Source organism: Peromyscus eremicus, chromosome 17 (genome assembly GCF_949786415.1).
Source record: "Peromyscus eremicus chromosome 17, PerEre_H2_v1, whole genome shotgun sequence".
NCBI classification, from domain to species: Eukaryota; Metazoa; Chordata; class Mammalia; order Rodentia; family Cricetidae; genus Peromyscus; species Peromyscus eremicus.
In genome coordinates this window covers 6,066,323-6,082,682 of record NC_081433.1, presented here as the reverse complement: position 1 = coordinate 6,082,682, position 16,360 = coordinate 6,066,323, and the positions used below count along the sequence as shown (strand labels likewise).

The following is a 16,360-nucleotide window of genomic DNA, read 5'->3' as shown; positions in this document are numbered from 1 at the left end:
GGTAGAAGCAGAGCCTCCAATTTAAGTCTCAGTGGCTAACCGGATAATAGCCCTTAGGCTCGCCCCTCCAGCCCTACCTCTGCCAGTGAGGCTTCCTGTCCAAGAGGTTCCACAACCTCACAAAACAATGTCACCAACAGAGACCCAAGAGTTCAAAATCCTAACAGATGGGAGACAAACCGCATTGAAACTCTATCAGTGGCCTTTGGTCCTGATGTCAAGAAAGGCTACGTTTCAGTGGAGGTGGGGAGATGGTAAGTCCAGGACCCCTCCAGCAGGAAGGAATGAGTGCCTGTGGCAGGCAGGGGAGAAGGTGGGCCTCAGGCTGCCTGAAGGTGTGTTTGTTTACCTGGAATTCTCATGAGATGTTCAGGCTCCTTCCTCAGGCCCCGAGAGTTCAGTCATCTGCCTGGGACAGTGTGCCTGGGATGGCTGGGGAAAAGGGAGACTTTCATGGACTCTGGGCTAGCAGGTTTCTGTGTCAGCATGCCTAACGGCAGCACCTGGTTCTGAGCCCAGCCCGCCTGAGTCGGTTCGGAGTGAGTGCTGGCCGTGACTTAGCTGAGCCGGCTTTTCCAGGCAGCAGTGCTCTGCAGCGTTGTGAGCATGCTGGTGGTTCTGTGGAACATGCTTAGGACCAAGTGTGACAGCTGAGAGTTTGGGATCCGGCATCCTCTGTCAACTCTAGTAACAGCTGTGGCTTCCAGAAGAATCAAATGACCCTGCGCTCTCTGGCTGCTCTAACTGCTCACCTCTTGGCATGGCCAGCAAGCCGGTTATAAATAGGAGCTGGACATGTTTCTGTGTTCCGGTTGCTAGGTGATCCCCATGGCTCCTGTGACATCATGTCCCAGGGAAGCCAACCTTCATCACGGCAAAAGAACTCCATAAATAGGCCAGTGGGCATTAGTAGTGTTCCAGCAAATTCTGCCGAGTCTGCCATGCCTTATCAGGTAGTATTCAGGAGCTGTGGGTGACACAGTTCAAACACGGTCAGCCAGCAGCTGTCCATCCAAGTGACCACTTGACTTAGGAGCGTGGAGTCTGGCTCAGGACTAACCCATTTGCAGTCTCTCACGGACATCTTTTGTGTTGCGCTCCCAATCGCCTTAGGTGCTTTGCACCAAGGGAAGTCCCCGTTTATGACGGACTTCTGAACCTGCTGAGCCCTTTCCAGAGTGTTCATGCAGCGGACAGCAGTGGAGACACAGACACCAGACCCTGGGCCTTGGTTTTACTTTGGTGATTTTGTCACAGAGCCTCTGCCCCACCCGTGTGTTCTCCCATCCTCGTCACACGGGACAGGGTTGAGAGATGATGCTTATTAAGAAGTCAAAAGTCAACCCATTTCAAACAACCAGGTTTTCAGGCATACCGAGTGTCGTCTTCAAGGTCAGGCCCATCTTTACAGTGCTCTCACAAGACAAGCCCCACTTCGGCTAGAGGTGTGGTGTAGCTGGGGAAGAGTCTGCCCAGGATGTCCAGAGTCCCAGGGACTATCCCCAGCTCCACATAAACCTGGCATGGTGGCATGGGACTGTCCACTCAGAATCCAGGAGGCCGAGGCTGAAGGATCGAGGTCAGCCTCAGCTGCACGAAACCTCCATCCTAGGGTGAGTCTGGCTAGCGTTCCCTCCAATCTCCCTTCTCCCCCACTAGTGGGAAAAGAAAACACACCCCATTCTTCGAAATACTGGAAGCGCCAGTCACATGTGGCCATCTTCCTTCCCTGGTTCTGAGGACGAAGTCACAGGGCTAAGGAGTTTTGACATGGTTGTGTCATGGAATCTGTTCTCTCCAGGGTGAAGTGGGCCACCCACACCTGAAGGGCAGGCTTATTTCTCTAGGGCTGAGTTGGCCATTCAGCTGGGAAGACAGGATGCCCTGCTCTGTACAGGTGCTGAAGCTGGGGCATGCCCATAACTGAGGGTTTTCTGGGCATAGGGTTTGGGAGTCTACCAGACCCTTGGAAACTGCTGCCCAAGTGACTCTCTGTGCCTGTGCTCACATGTGGAGAGCACCAGTGTGTGCACACCCAGGACCTTAGGGATTCTTTTAATGTCTTTTGGCACTCTTCACTTGCACACATCTTACCTGTCCCATGGCTAGGTTTGGTAAGATCAGTCATAGATGTGCCGGAATCACCTTGGTTAGATTCCGTTAATCTGAAAAGTGTCAGCGCCAGGCAGCAGTGGTCCGCAGAGCTGTGGATGCAGAAGTGCCCCCTCCTCCTTTACACAGCTGCCCTAAGAAAATGTGTAAGAGCGATTGTTCTCCACCTCACTGGAGACTAGAAACTTCCATGGACTTTCATACACATGCCTGCGCACATTTCCCAGGGCTGCCCTGACCATGTCTGTACTGGCTGGTTTTGTGTCAACTTGACACAAGCTAGCATCATCAGAGAGGAAGGAGCCTTAGTTGAGGAAATGCCTCCATGAGATCCAGCTGTAAGGCATTTTCTCAATTAGTGATCAGCGGGGGAGGACCCAGCCCATGATAAGTGGTTCCATCCCTGGGCTGGTGGTCCTGAGTTCTATAAGAAAACAGGCTGAGCAAGCCAGGTGATGCAAGCCAGTAAGCAGCTCCCCTTCATGGCCTCTGCATCAGCTCCTGCCATCCAGTTTTGAGTTCCTGTCCTGACTGCCTTCAGTGGTGAACAGCAAGGTGGAAGTGTAAGCTGAATAACCCTTTCCTCCCCAGCCTGCTTCTTGGTCATGGTTTTATATAACAGCAACGGAACCCTAACTAGGACACATTGGTACCAGCATAGTGGGGTATTGCTGTGATCAACCTTACCATGTTTTCGGGAGGATTGTGGAAGGACTTTGGAACTTTGGGTTCCAAGAACCATTGAGTTGTAAGAGCCCAGTGGGATGTTCTGTGGGAACTTGGAAAATAAGAATGTTGAGAGCAATGTAGAAGATGGAGGCCTGGCTTGTGAAGTTTCAGAGGGAGGTTTAAAGACTCTGTCAGGGCCATTTGTTGTTTTGAGTTAAGATCCCGTGGTTCTGGTCAGCTGGGGCTGAAGAATCAGCTGTGATTAACAAGATATTGGAACTACTAAAGCGAAAATTTGCTTGGAGACTTGATGCTGGTCGGCTGAAGCTAAGAAATTAATGATGATTAAGAAGAGACCAGCGTCATTGAGGTGAAATTTTCTGGGGAATGTTCCCCGAGAGCACAGAGAAGCTGTGTTCCAGAGGCAGCCAAGGTTGTACCTCACGCTGGCAGCCAGACTTGGTCATGTGTCAGAGTCATCCACGTGGTACTGGTTTTGAAAGCATGAAGGGGTCGTGGAGAGCAGCTGAGGGGGGGTCGTGGAGAGGCCAGGAGAGGCCATGGGTGAAGGTGCAGCCTCAGTGGCAGTTGAAGGCCCAGGACGGTGGGGGTCATGTGGAGAAGTTGAGGCTTGGCGCCATGAAGAGAGCCTAGGAGAGGCTATTGGTGAAAGTGCAGCCCAGTGTCAGCAGAAGACCCCAGCATTTTGGAGATGCCAGGACCATGGGGTGACCACCGAGAACAGCAGCAGCCATGGAGTGGAGCCAGCTGGAGCCTGGAAGACAAGCTGTGTGTGCTGCAGAGGGCGGAGCTGGAGAAGTGACCCAAGTTCTTTGGAGGAGCCCGGGAGATGGTGAGTGAATTCCAGACATTGGACAGTTGAAATTTAGTTTTGCTCTGATTTAATTGTGTCTGTGCCCTGATTTTCCCTCTTGAAATAAAAAAGTATTTTACTGGAGCCCACAGTTGAAAGACTTTGAACCTTAAAAGACTTTGGGTTTTAAAAGAGATTGGATATTTTAAAGGGACTGAAATTTTAATGTGTTTGAGTTTGTAAAGACTGTGGGGCTTTTAAAGTTATTTATGTTTTTAATGTGAGATCTTGGGGATGAATTAGAAAGGAAGGGTTGTCACTTAATAGGATATGTTTATGTGTCAAGTTGATAAGGGGTCAGTTATACTGGCTGGTTTTGTGTGTCAACTTGACACAAGCTAGAGTCATCAGGAATGAAGGAGCCGCAGTTGAGGAAATGCCTCCTTGAGATCCAGCTGTAAGGTATTTTCTCAATTAGTGATTGATGGGGGAGGGCCCAGCCCATTGTGGGTGGAGCCATCCCTGGACTGTTGGTCCTGGGTTCTATAAGAAAGCAGGCTGAGCAAGCCATGGGGAGCAAGCCAATAAGCAGCATCTCTCCATGGCCTCTGCATCAGTTCCTGCCTCCAGGTTCCTGCTCTGCTTGAGTTCCTGTTCCTCCTCCAATGATGGACCATGATCTGGAAGTGTAAGGCAAATAAATAAACCCTTTCCTCTCCAACCTTTTGCTTTTTGGTCATGGTGTTTCATCACAGCTATAGGAACCCTAACTAAGACAATGTCCTAAACTGGGTATGCCTGCAATTCTGTCAGTCAGGAGTCAGAGAACAAAGCCATAGCAGATCTTGCCCCTTGACGACTGGACGGTGACTCCCTGGCCTTCCCAGGCTTGTAGGAGTTATGCTTTTGTCTTGGCTACGTCTTTATACAGGGGTCTCCTCTGTATCTCTGTCCTGACATGTTTTCCTCTCCAATGACAGCCCAATGATCAGGATTTGGCATGTCATTTCAGTGTGACCTCATCTTAGAGCTTATTTCCAAACAAGCACAAATTCTGAGGCTCTGGGGCTTTGGCTTATCATTCAGGTCAAGTGATTCAATCATCACCGCCAGGATCCTAGCAAGATGGACTCTACTTAGCAAGAAGCCCCTAAATTTCTCCACCCGAGGCGTATCTTTTCCCAAAAGATCTCTGATTATAGCTCATGTTATAGGCCATATATATATGTTTACTGACAGAGTTTTTAAAAATGTCAATGCTTTAGTTGAATGATATGGGCAGGTTTGTTTTTATTGTTAGGAAGTGCTGATTTCAAATGTCTGTGAGCTTATTTTATCTCACAGGAAATGTACCTGACTGATGTGTTTCTTTGTTGGCTGTCTCTTTTTGGAGGAAGGTTCCTAGAAAACCACAGTGGGCTTTGAGATGACTTGGGGTTGAATGCCACACAAACCCAAGTTATAATTATACTCTCCTCTGCCATAGATTTTCCAAAAACAGCCTCCCTGTTTCTCAGACTGAGGAGCCTCTCTAATAATGGCCCCATTTATTATTCACAATGTGACAGCCCAGTGATTGCCTTTTATTTAAGTGAAAGGTCAAGAGGTTTTGATTTAAACAAGGGTTGAATCAAAGGTGTCACGTCCACAGAGGTGACACACCGTGAAAGATGGAAGACAGACGTCCCGTGACCTGACTGCATGCTGTGATGGCTGCATTCACCTGCTGGAACATCACTGTCTCGTTCTGGGGAGGGAAACAGTCCAGCCCATACCTCACCAGCACTTCCACTGTTTCGGAAAGTCGGTCTACGATTTGGGAAGTTCAGTTCCTTACAGAAGACAACTGTCTTTTGGCAGGGAGGGGTCAGGAGTCAGGGGATACAGGGACTCCCCTCCTAATGTCCACTGGCGGAGAGAACAAAGCTCTAGAAGCCGTGGTACTTTCCAGCTGAGACATACCGGTCGGGTTATCTGGGAGGAACTGGTGGCTGTCCATTCTCCGAAAGGCAGCCACCCAGGAGAGAGACATTTAGCCTTTTTGCTGTAACTGACTTGAGGGGTCTCCGTCTCACAGAATACCCCCTTCTCACAATGTAGAGGATACACACTCACATCACCCCAGACTCCGGCCCTCTGTGGGGGTGGACGGGAGCTCAGAGGACAGCACCAAACCTCAGGAAGCAGCTTGGGTTCCAGCTATGCTTTGTAAGGTTCTGAATAACCCAGCGCTCCACACTGGGCAGGGAAGCTGGACCTGTCAGGTGCCTGCGGTGTCTCACCTCATTTAGTCCTCACAAGCCCGTGAAGTGACTGTGTGTGCTCTGACATTGCCGCAGAGAGGTGACACCATGTCCCCCGGTGCTCAGAATGAGACGCCACACTGAGGTCTGGCCATATATCTTTTGTATAACATTCAACGTGATCTCATGCTTGGGTGAGAAATCTGCCTGATTCACTGGGCTTCCCAGAGGGACAGACAACTTACACTATGAGAACTACAACTTCTCTCAGTGCATTGACCTCTCCCACTTGAAGAAGGGGCCTGCCTCCACAGAGGAGCTTCCCCACCTTGCCCCCGCAGGACCCCAGAAACAGCTCAAAATGAGGTCACCTTCATATTCAGCCTGTCAATGGCCACCAGAGCACTTCCAGGCCTGGGGTTCTCCTGCTGCACTTGAGGGCATCTGTTCATCTCCTCTTCCTGACTCTGAGTTAACCAGAAGTGACCCCCCCCTCCTGTACCTTTGTTACTGGCCAGGAACCCATTCTAAAAGCTCTCTGTAAGAGGGGCCCAACTCCAGTTAGGCCCCCCACAATACAGGCCTCCAAGTCTCTATCATTACTCCCATGCTGATCCCCACACTCCATCTCTGGGGGGCTATTGGGAGTTGTCTGTGTTCTGACCGGCTGCCCACAGATACAGAAGGCAGACTCTGGTGCCGACGGGCCCTTCTGCATTTCCTGTGCATCCAAGATGGGTCAGATAATTGAGCTCCTTTGAAAGACCCCCATGGATGTGCTGCCATGTCCTTGCAATACAAAAGAGTGCCTCTGTTTCTGCAGTCACCGGGCTCTGTTGACAGGACTTGAATGTTCTGGGGAAGAGTGGATCTGGATGTGGAGTGTTGGAAAATTAGGTTCTCTCCAAGAGAGATGTTGAGGAGCTATTCAAGCCAGAGAATGAGCCACTTCCTGTGTGCCATGCCTCTTGTCCTCGGGGTAGGGGATATGGTGTGTGTATGTGGGGTGTTGTCCGGGGAAAATGGGAAGTGAAAGCCAGGTGGTGGCAACCCTCTCCATGGGAGCAGAGTCCCAGCCATGCCTGGCCTGAGCCTGTCACTCACTGCTGGCTTTCCTATGTAAACCCCAGGGAGCTGCCATTCTAGACACCTGACTGCTGTTAACTGGAGAACGGATAGAAAGAAAACCAGCAAATAGCATGCCCCCCGATGTTGTGATGTCTGGGCTTAGGGGTCAAAGTGACTATGCAGATTTGGTGTGACTGTGGTTCTGGCCGAGGTAGGAGCTGCTGCCTTTGTTTGCAGGGACATGATAAATCATTTTTGTCCCAGAATTGAAGGTGGTCTCTGGACCTCCAAGACTATTCAGGATCAATGATTAGATCTCAGAGAGTGACTTCAGGATCATGCAGGCATTGAGGACCCCAAGCTTTTGCTTGTAGGTCTGGGTACAGGGCTTGTCCAGCTTCATGGGACCTGGGCACACATCTGGTGAAAACACCTGTCTTCATATTTCATGGTTATGTAAAGTTGGGTAATGGAGATACAGTGGTAGCATGGGTAGTCAACCTTGTCGTCTTCAGTATGGAGGAAACTCAATTTTATCAGCCAGTCATGACCTTTGTGAAGAGACTTTAGCAGGTTAATTATGACTGGGGTGTCCTGGAGTATCCCGACATTATTCTGATGAAACACAAGTCTGTATACTCACGTCTTTGTGTGTGTGTGACAGGGCTGAGGGTCTGTTACACCACTTGAAGAGTTCACACCCTCCCTGGCTGCATGTAGATGGAAGGAACTTGGGGGGCATCTTTCTTGCTCTTTTGAGCTCATAGGGAGAGTGTTTTGTGAGAACTGAGTAAAGCCTGGCCCACTCAGCCTTGGAGCTGAGCTCACTGAGCTCACTGAGCTCCTGTAACCTCCACCCATGCTGTTAAGGCATTTCTAAAATCCACCTGAGCTCACAGGACTGGGCCCAGGGGTTAACTGAAGCATGTGTATCTGCATGGAGTAGATCTTGCCAATGGCTTGACCTTGGTCAGTAGGAATGTCATGACTGTGAGCTATGGAAAGATGTAGGCCCCAAGCCCAAACCATGCAGGGATCTCTTTAGATCAGATTAGCCTGAGAACATGTCTTGACTGTTGATTGATGTGGGAGGACTTGGCCCACTGTGGGTGACAGCATTCCCTAGGTAGAGAGTCCCAGACTGTGTGAGCATACACAGCAAACACAGCACACACACGCATTTATTCTTTCTGCTCTTGACCATGAATATGACTAGAGGCTTCACATTCCTGTTGCCCAAACTTCCCTACAATGGGAGGGATAGATTTTTTTTTCAGAGTATTTTATCACAGCAACAAAAATGAACCGGGCCAGTGACCTCACCTGGAAGTCATGGCAGACCTAGCAGAGCTCGTGACAGAGTAGGCTGGGCTCTGAATCCGGTAGTCTGAGGTCTATGGGAAGAAAAGGCTGTGTGAAGTCAGAGGTGCCCAGAAAACTGTGAAGATGGATTCTCCTCTTGAGAGTCATGCTCCTCCAAGGCAGGGGACGGGGCAGAGGTGCCTGTAGCCATGAGAAGATGGATGAGGCAAGGGAGGCCCCATCTTCCCAAGACTGAGTACATTTTGGTCAAAATTTCCAGTCCTCAGACAGGAAAGAATGGATTTCTGGAGGAAATCCCAACTTGTACTATTTTGCTGCAGCAGCCTTAGGATGCTAACACGCCATTTAGTGAGCCCAACCCCCTGCCTGATTGACTGTTATCTCTACCCGTGTTCCACTTCACGGCACCTCTGTGCCTATGTAGGCTCCTCCAGGAAGTGGGCGTTATCGTGGAGTGGCGGTGTGTGCGACAGCACAGAGCGGTGCTGATGCACACTCCACGGACACCAGCTTTTGTTGCCCACACTTCTCTGCTCTGGTGTTCCCACAAAGGAAGGAATGGGACAACCCGGCAGGCAGCAGAGGCTCATCTGAGAGGTAGGCTCAAGATCTGAAACCCATTGGGTATGGTCTGGAGAAACTTGTTTAGCCTGTTATTTAAAAAAAAATTAATAAAAATTTTTGAATAGGTAACATATTTCCATGGTTTAAAAATACATCAAAAAGGGAACATTGTGAAAGCTCCCTCGTCTTCCATATTTACCCACCTCCTCCACAAGCTCTCCCCCACTGCCCCAGGAAACACTCTGATTAATTGTTCATGTGCTCCTGGTGTTTTTGAATGCACATAAAAGATAAAGTCACATGTTTTTATTCTCCCCTCTTGCTATTTTTGGAGAAAAGATTGCACAAGATGCACACTGTGCAGGCAGGATTTATAACTAAATCGATGGGTTTTCCTCTTGGTGAGGGCAAAGCCAAACCGAGCATAGCCAAGAAGTCATGGTGCTAAGACTCATTCCCCCCAGCGAAGAAAGAAAGCAATGGATTCACCACCAAAGCAGTCCTCTCCCCTACAAAGGAAGCTTGGAAGCTTTTCCCGGGAGCTGACACGTTCATCTAGGAAAACGATGTGCTGGTGGGCACATCCCGAGCATGCATGGTTTGAGAGGCACGCTACTGAGCATGCTCACTTCAAGGTCATGTTTAAGAAGGAAAGATGGCAGATGTGTGCTGGGCATGCCTGGCTCAGGGTTATGCACACATATCTGAAAGATTAGAACATTCCTGAGCACTTTTAACTTGGGTCGTAAAGATGACTGACACGAAATCTTCTGGGCCCCTTGGCTTTCGACATGCCTAGTTTCTTGTTCCCAGAAAGAGTAGGTGTGGCCACTTAAAAGTGTGCACATCTTCATTCACTTGGTCTACTCTGGAGGTCTTCAAACCCCATCCATCACACAGAGAACTGGCTCTGCTTCCCCTTTCTCTTGTCTGTTTTTCTTTTTAATTTGCAAATCTCGTTTTAATAGCTTCGTACACGTTTATGAAGTATTTAAACACGGCCACTCCTCTTACCCCTCCATTCTCAATGAACCCCCTCTTCCACACAACAGCCCTATTTCTTGGTTCCCCACATCCCCCTTTAGTTCTTGTAGTCTATTTGTGCTGGTTAGGTTTCTGTCACTTTCACAAGCTGGGGTCATCATGAAGGGAACCTCAGTTCACAAAATGCCCCTGTCAGACTGGTCTGTCAGCAAGCCTGTCGGGCATTTTATTAATGATGGGTGCGAGAGGATCCAGCTCACTGTGGGTGGTGCCAACCCTGGGTTGGTGGTCCTGGGCTGTATTTTTAAAAAGCAGGCTGAGCAAGCCACAGAGAACCAGCCGGTGAACAGCATTTCTCTAGGGCCTCTGCTTCAGTTCCTGCCCTGGTTCTCAATAATGGACTACAATTATAAGCTGAAATAAACCCTTTCCTCTCCAAGAATGTCTAAGCAAAGGGCCACCGGCTAATTGGACACACAACTACAGGCGCACATGCACAGATGACCTTCGATGGAGTCGGGAGATAAGCTGGAAGGAGGTTAATTTAGCACACCTCTGTAATTAGTTATTGCTAATGCTGGCATCTGTCCTCAGTCTTTCCCCATGCTTCCCTCTTGTCTACAAACCTCTTCGCTCCCAGGCTTGTGGAAGAAAAGTCATTTCCCTCGACACCTTTTCCACTAATGGTCCACACACAGTTGCTGTCTTACTAATGAGACCCATCATGCTTTTGGAGGTGAGATGTTTGGCATGGATCTCACTGGGCTGAGCTAATTGTTATCAAGGGATGGTTCCTTCTGGAAGCCCTGACGGAGAAGCCACTTCCTAGCCCCTGGCAACCCCAGTGGCTGCTTTTCTTTGCGGGTCAAGAGCCACACACAGTCCAAGAGCTGTAGCCACACCAACTGAGGAAATGCCACGAAAGGAAGTTTACCTTCAACTCATTATTTGTTCTTTTTTTTTTTTCCAAGACCACTTACACTGCGGAGGTGAGTTCACCCCCAGTGAAGTCCACAGAGATAAGGGGGTCAGACAGCCCAGGCCTTTGAATAGACACAGCTAGCGAGTGCCTGGAATTGCAGAGGCCAGAAAGGGGCAGATTGGACTGAGTGATGCAGAAGGGCACCTCTGCAGTGTGAGCTCAGGGTCAAGGCATTACTGCTTCTTTCTGCTATTGGACAGGCCCTGCCCCCAGCCCTGCCCCTCATCCTCCTCCCTGTACCCATCACCCCTGCACCTCATTGCCCCCCAGAACCTCATAATGCCCGGAATCACACAATCTCCCCCGGTGTTCCTCTTCCTTGAACTCTACCCTCCCTGCACCCCATCCTTCCCCCTGCACCCCCATTCTCCTTCCTGTGCTCATCTTCCTTTCTTACACTCCATGCCCCTGCCTGTACCCCACATTCTGTCTCTATACCTCACTACCTCCTCTGGAACCACAGCCTCTGTCACTACACTCCCATCTGCCCTTCCTCGTGGAAACCTAGAGCCTCAAATCACCCAAGTCACCCAAGGGCAAATGGGATTCATTTCTGTTTACAGCCTGGTGCCTTCCCAAGTACCCTGGCTGCTTGTCCTCTAGGGGGCAGCACACTCCACACAAAGTGTCAGACGGCTGCACTGTCCTTTGCCAGGGTACCAGCCCTGACCCTGAGCAGAAAGGTCATCTCCAGGCTGGCCCATTCCCGATTTCCTTGTGGCTCCCATTGAGTTTCCGGCACCTGACCACCACATGGAAACACCCACAAGCATGTTCACGCACACACAACTTTACTACTTACACACACACACACACACACACACACACACACAGAGTTTCACAGACACACTTATACACATTTACATATACATACCTACCCTCTCCCCATGCACATGGTCACATTCTGTCAGACACACACACCCCCCACAGTGTCAGCCCCGCCTCTGCCCTCCCCACCCCCAGCCATGTTCTTTGGTTATAGTTATAAGAAAGGGCAGCCCTGGGCTCCTGGTGCCAGCCTTGGTTTCTGTACTGCCTTGCAAAGGACACCTCAGCATGCTGGGTGGGTGACAAGGGAGTGCATGTGACTTCCCGGGGTGATCCCCAGGCCTGCGGGTGCTGACAGGAGCTACCTGCGTGTGTCTATATTAGGGGCTCCTAATGTCCCCAGGCATGATGCCTTGGTGTAGCCCTGACGTGAGCAGTGGTGACGCTCCCTTTGTGACTCACCCGCGTCCACAGAGAGTAACCCGGAATGCCAGACATGCCAACGACTCAATTGAGCACTTGGCACTGCGTGAGCTGATGGCTGCCAGCAGCATGTGACCTGGGGCTCAGAAGCCTGGGAGTCTCTGGTTGCCTCTTCTCCCAGCTGGTCCTTGGACGGCGGTTGGGCCTGTAGCAAAGGGATTCCCACTGCAGGTGGACGGAGGATCTCAAAGAGGGGTGTGTGGGTGGGAACTCTGGGAATCTGAGCAGTGCTGGGCAGAGGGAGGCTTACCCCCTGGTCCCCTCCCGGCTCCTTTCTGAGGGTCCAGTTCTGACCTCACTGTGCTCACCTGGAAAATGAAGGTTCTACATCCACAGTCTCAGTCCTTGGCGTTTGGAACCATGGGAATTGATTCTCTTATAGTTCTGTAGGTTGATGGATGCAGGCTAGGTTAATGTTGCAGCTCTTCGGAAGGTAACTCCTTCCAGCATCCTTAGATTCCGCTATGTCCCGCCAGTCCTAGCGCTGTGGTCCATGTTACTCTTTCTGTGTGTGCGTCCACACAGCCCTCTCTTTATGTGGAGCCCAGCTCTGGCTAAGCTGTCAAACCTCATTTTGTTCTAAGTTGTTACAGCCGGAGAGACTGGTGTTCAAGTGAGGTGACATCTGAGGTACTGTCCAAAGACTCCTGGGCTAGGAACTGAACACACATTTTGGGGGTGTAATTCACCCAGTAATTCTTCCTTTGCAAGGCTGTGAGGTTTTTGTACACTCAAAGATGGCTACTTAAGACTTGGTTCAAGTTTCCTTGAATAAGGGACATCGGCAAAGACATAAAACCTCAGACTGGGCTGCCCTCCACCCCCGCCACCCTCCAGTGTTCCCAAGCTTATTGGAACATCCGTCCTTGCCCTTGCCTCCTCTCTACTGCTCAGGCCACCTTAGGGTCTGCAAAGCTCAGGCCCTCAGACCCAATATTTCTGGAATGTGGAAAGACTCTGAGGATGGGTTTGAGCAGAGCCCACGGCTCCATCCCAGACTGGTTGCCCTGCTGTTGGTCCCAATAGGGAGCTGTCTCTCCCCATGCCATAACCTTCCTGGCTCCTGGACCTAGATCTGGCCTAGCGTCTGAGGCCTTCTGGCTGGCCTACAGCCTTCAAGCCTCAGGTCAGCAACCTTATTAGGCTCCCTGAACTGAAATGTAAAAGCCAGTCCCCAGCGTCAGCATAGGTTTTTGGGGTACACTCTTGTCACTCATACTGAAGGCTCACCCAGAGATGGAGATCCCAGAAAATCCTGGCTCCATCTGCTGTCAGACCCCAGGTCTGGAGCTTACCCTGTCACAGTCACTGTCCTCTGTGAGCAGAATGCTGCCTCAGGACCTGGAGACTGGGGGTAAAGGCTGTGTCTGTCTCCCTCAGCCTTCACTCTTCTCCCCTGGAAAACCACTTCACAGGAAGTCCGGCATCCTCACCACCTTCATACGTGTGCCTGTTGCTTCTGTAAATATTTGTTCCTACCACTGTGGTCCCCAATCCTTGTGACAAGAACAGTAAGTCTTTTGACTGCCACAAACACAAAGTGGCAGTCATTCGGGGAGGAACTAATAGGAGATTGACAAACTGTCCCAGAACTCTAAAGTAAGTAGCTCTAAAGATGGAGTGACCCGGGACTCCTAGCTCTATCCCCCACCCCCTCACCACATGAGCAAGCGAGCTCACCCTGTCTTAGGCCTGTCGTTGGTCCACTTAACTCCGAGGAAGACCCGTCTTCTATATCCACACCCAACTCAGCCCACAGCTCGTCTTGGCAGACCTGTTCACCAAGCTGCTCAACACACAGTAGGACTTAAGAAGTCTGGCTGCTTGCTATTGAGGGGCACACACACCGGCAGCCATATAGACGGCAATGCTCAGCACACAGTAGGGCTTGCTAGCTGCTGCTTACCGAGGGCCACACACACCGGCAGCCATTTAGAAGACAGTGCCAACAAGCAGTGGAGGGGCCTGGGACGCCGGGACTTTCCTTTCCTAGCCAAAGTCCTCAGAAAACCACAGAAGCCACTTTTGAACCTCACTCTCTGTACCTCTGAACTATGGTCACGACACTCACTGGTGACCACGAGGCTCCAGGCACTGAAAAAGACACGGGGAATGACATCTTAATGTTAGCTTAACTAAACTCATTCCGAGCCTCACCCATTCCTGAGAAACAGAGTTAGGACCTCTCTATTTTCCAGGATAAAGGAGACCCTGTGTGTCACGTCCCTGGAGGTTTGTGCAGCTCTGTGACTGCCAGCTAGATGAAGAGACCGAATAAAGGTCTTCCAAGGACTTCAAGGTTAGATCTTAAAAGGAGCGGAGAGTGTCACCAAGCCTGAATATGGGCCTTGAACTCAGATGACTCATTCCTCTGGCTCTCATGTCACATGAGCAAGACACAGAAGTACTTTGGGTCAGTTGCTGCCAGCCACTCTTGGCCAGGGTCCAGAGAGTAAATGCCACACAGGCTGTGTCCTGGGGAAAGTGGCTGGCATTGCATATCCTTCCCTAGTTCCTAGTCCTGAGATAGTGGACAGCACTGCATATTCTTCCTACTTGGGGGATCCTGTCCTGTAGTTTAAAATGTGATGTCTGAGAAGTACAGACAAATTGGATCACAGCAGGAGCTGATCACGCAGTGATGCCTGGCAGGTCTGAGTGATATCCCAAGTTCAAGGGTGCTCTGTACGGATTTCCCAGTCTTATTGTTGGGTGAGATTATCTTAAAATAACCTGTGTACCATGTGCTGGGCAGATGTGAGACTTTGGGAGTGGAACTGTTGTGTCTTAGACACCATTAAAAAGATGCTGGAAGGCCGTAGGAGTCTGTGAGGCACTGGGTCACCCTCTGAGGACAGGTACCGGTGAACAACTTTAGGCAGGGTTTCTAGTGTGTGATGGTCTGGGCAGCTCCTCCTGAGGGACTCACCTGTCTGCTTATCTGGAAAGGGCAGGGCTGAGGACCTGACGCTCAAGTCCCAGTTCATTGCAGCTCCCAGAGGTCAGGCTGTCACCCACTCCATGAGGGCATAGCTGTGGTCTAGCTGAAGCAGTTCCAAAGTGTGGCAGCTGGGCCAGCAGCATCACTGGAATCTGGTCACAGACACCTGGAGGCCCAGCCTGGACCCACTGAGTAAGCAGTCTGGGTGGGACCCGGCTACCTGTCCTAGCTTTAAGCAGGTTGGTCCCCTGGGGGTCCTGAAACAGCTCATAGTGTGAGAACACCAGGATTAATTAAACATCAATAAAAATACACCACATGACTCCAAAGTATGAGCACCTAAAGGTAACCCAGTCTTCTGTTTCTCCTTTTCTAGGTATTTATTCCAGGACACAGTAGTGTACAAAGATCCGGTCATGAGTTCTATAGAAATGGAAGAACAGTCTATAGACAGAGCAGCGGTTACGTGAGCCACACACACACAGACTTGCACATGGTAGGAGCCTCCGTTCTCTGAGTCAAAAGAGCGAATTGGTGGGTAGATAGGTTTCCCTGCGGAGATGACAGAGCTCTGCGGAGGAAAGGGTAAACGAACTATAAAGCAGTGTATAGAATGGAACCTGCTCACGGTTATGAGAGACTGCTCTTACGGGCTGAAAAATGCACAAGATGAACGTGTGTTAATTAAAATGTGTTTTATCTATCCCTGTTGTGTATATAGCATGTGCGTGTGTGTGCGCGCGCATGTACATGCCATGGCATGTGTGTGGAGGTCAGAGGCCAGCTCCAGGGAGTTGGTTCTCTCCTTCCACCATGTAAGTCCCAGGGATGGAACTCAGACCATCAGACCTGGTGGGAGGTGCCTTTATCCACTGAGCCATTTCGCTGGTGTACACGGGTGAGATCAATAACTCTTAAACCACCCCGTGGAACGATGTAACAGTCAACCAGTTCTATGGAGAGAGTCGGTGGCCTGCCCTTACACAATACCTCTGATTGCTCTCTGCAGCAGTGGTATGCCGTCTCACTTCCTCATGGCTGCCTTCTGTGGAGACAGAGTAAGATTCCATGGTGCTTGGAGACATTAAGTGGATCCCATGACACAACCTTTATTTCCACACTAAATATCTTAATATCAGCATCAAATGTTACCGTAAACAACCTTGCTTATCCCTGAAGTTCTGTGGACCTGTCTGCCCTGGTGCCATATGGAGCTGTCAGGCCAAGACAGCAGCTGACCTCGGCAGACAGGATTGGCCAGTTAGGATTGCCGTGCTCATGGTAACCGCTGGATGAGGGTGACACAGGGTTGGTGGATAAAATAGGTGGAGATATTAAAATGCAGTATGAATAAAGGGAAGGGGAGGGAGGGAGAGGGGAGAGAAAGAGGGAGAGAGAAGGAGAGAGGG

The 16,360-nt window shown here is 50.4% G+C and overlaps 1 long non-coding RNA gene across 1 annotated transcript; it reads left to right on the top strand.

Moving 5' to 3' along the window:
* Positions 1-788: 788 nt before the first annotated feature.
* LOC131894305 (uncharacterized) lies at positions 789-15,654 on the top strand. The gene is made up of 2 exons (XR_009374878.1): positions 789-1,613; positions 15,328-15,654. It is a non-coding gene; the product is annotated as an uncharacterized LOC131894305 (long non-coding RNA).
* The last annotated feature ends 706 nt before the right edge of the window (positions 15,655-16,360 follow it).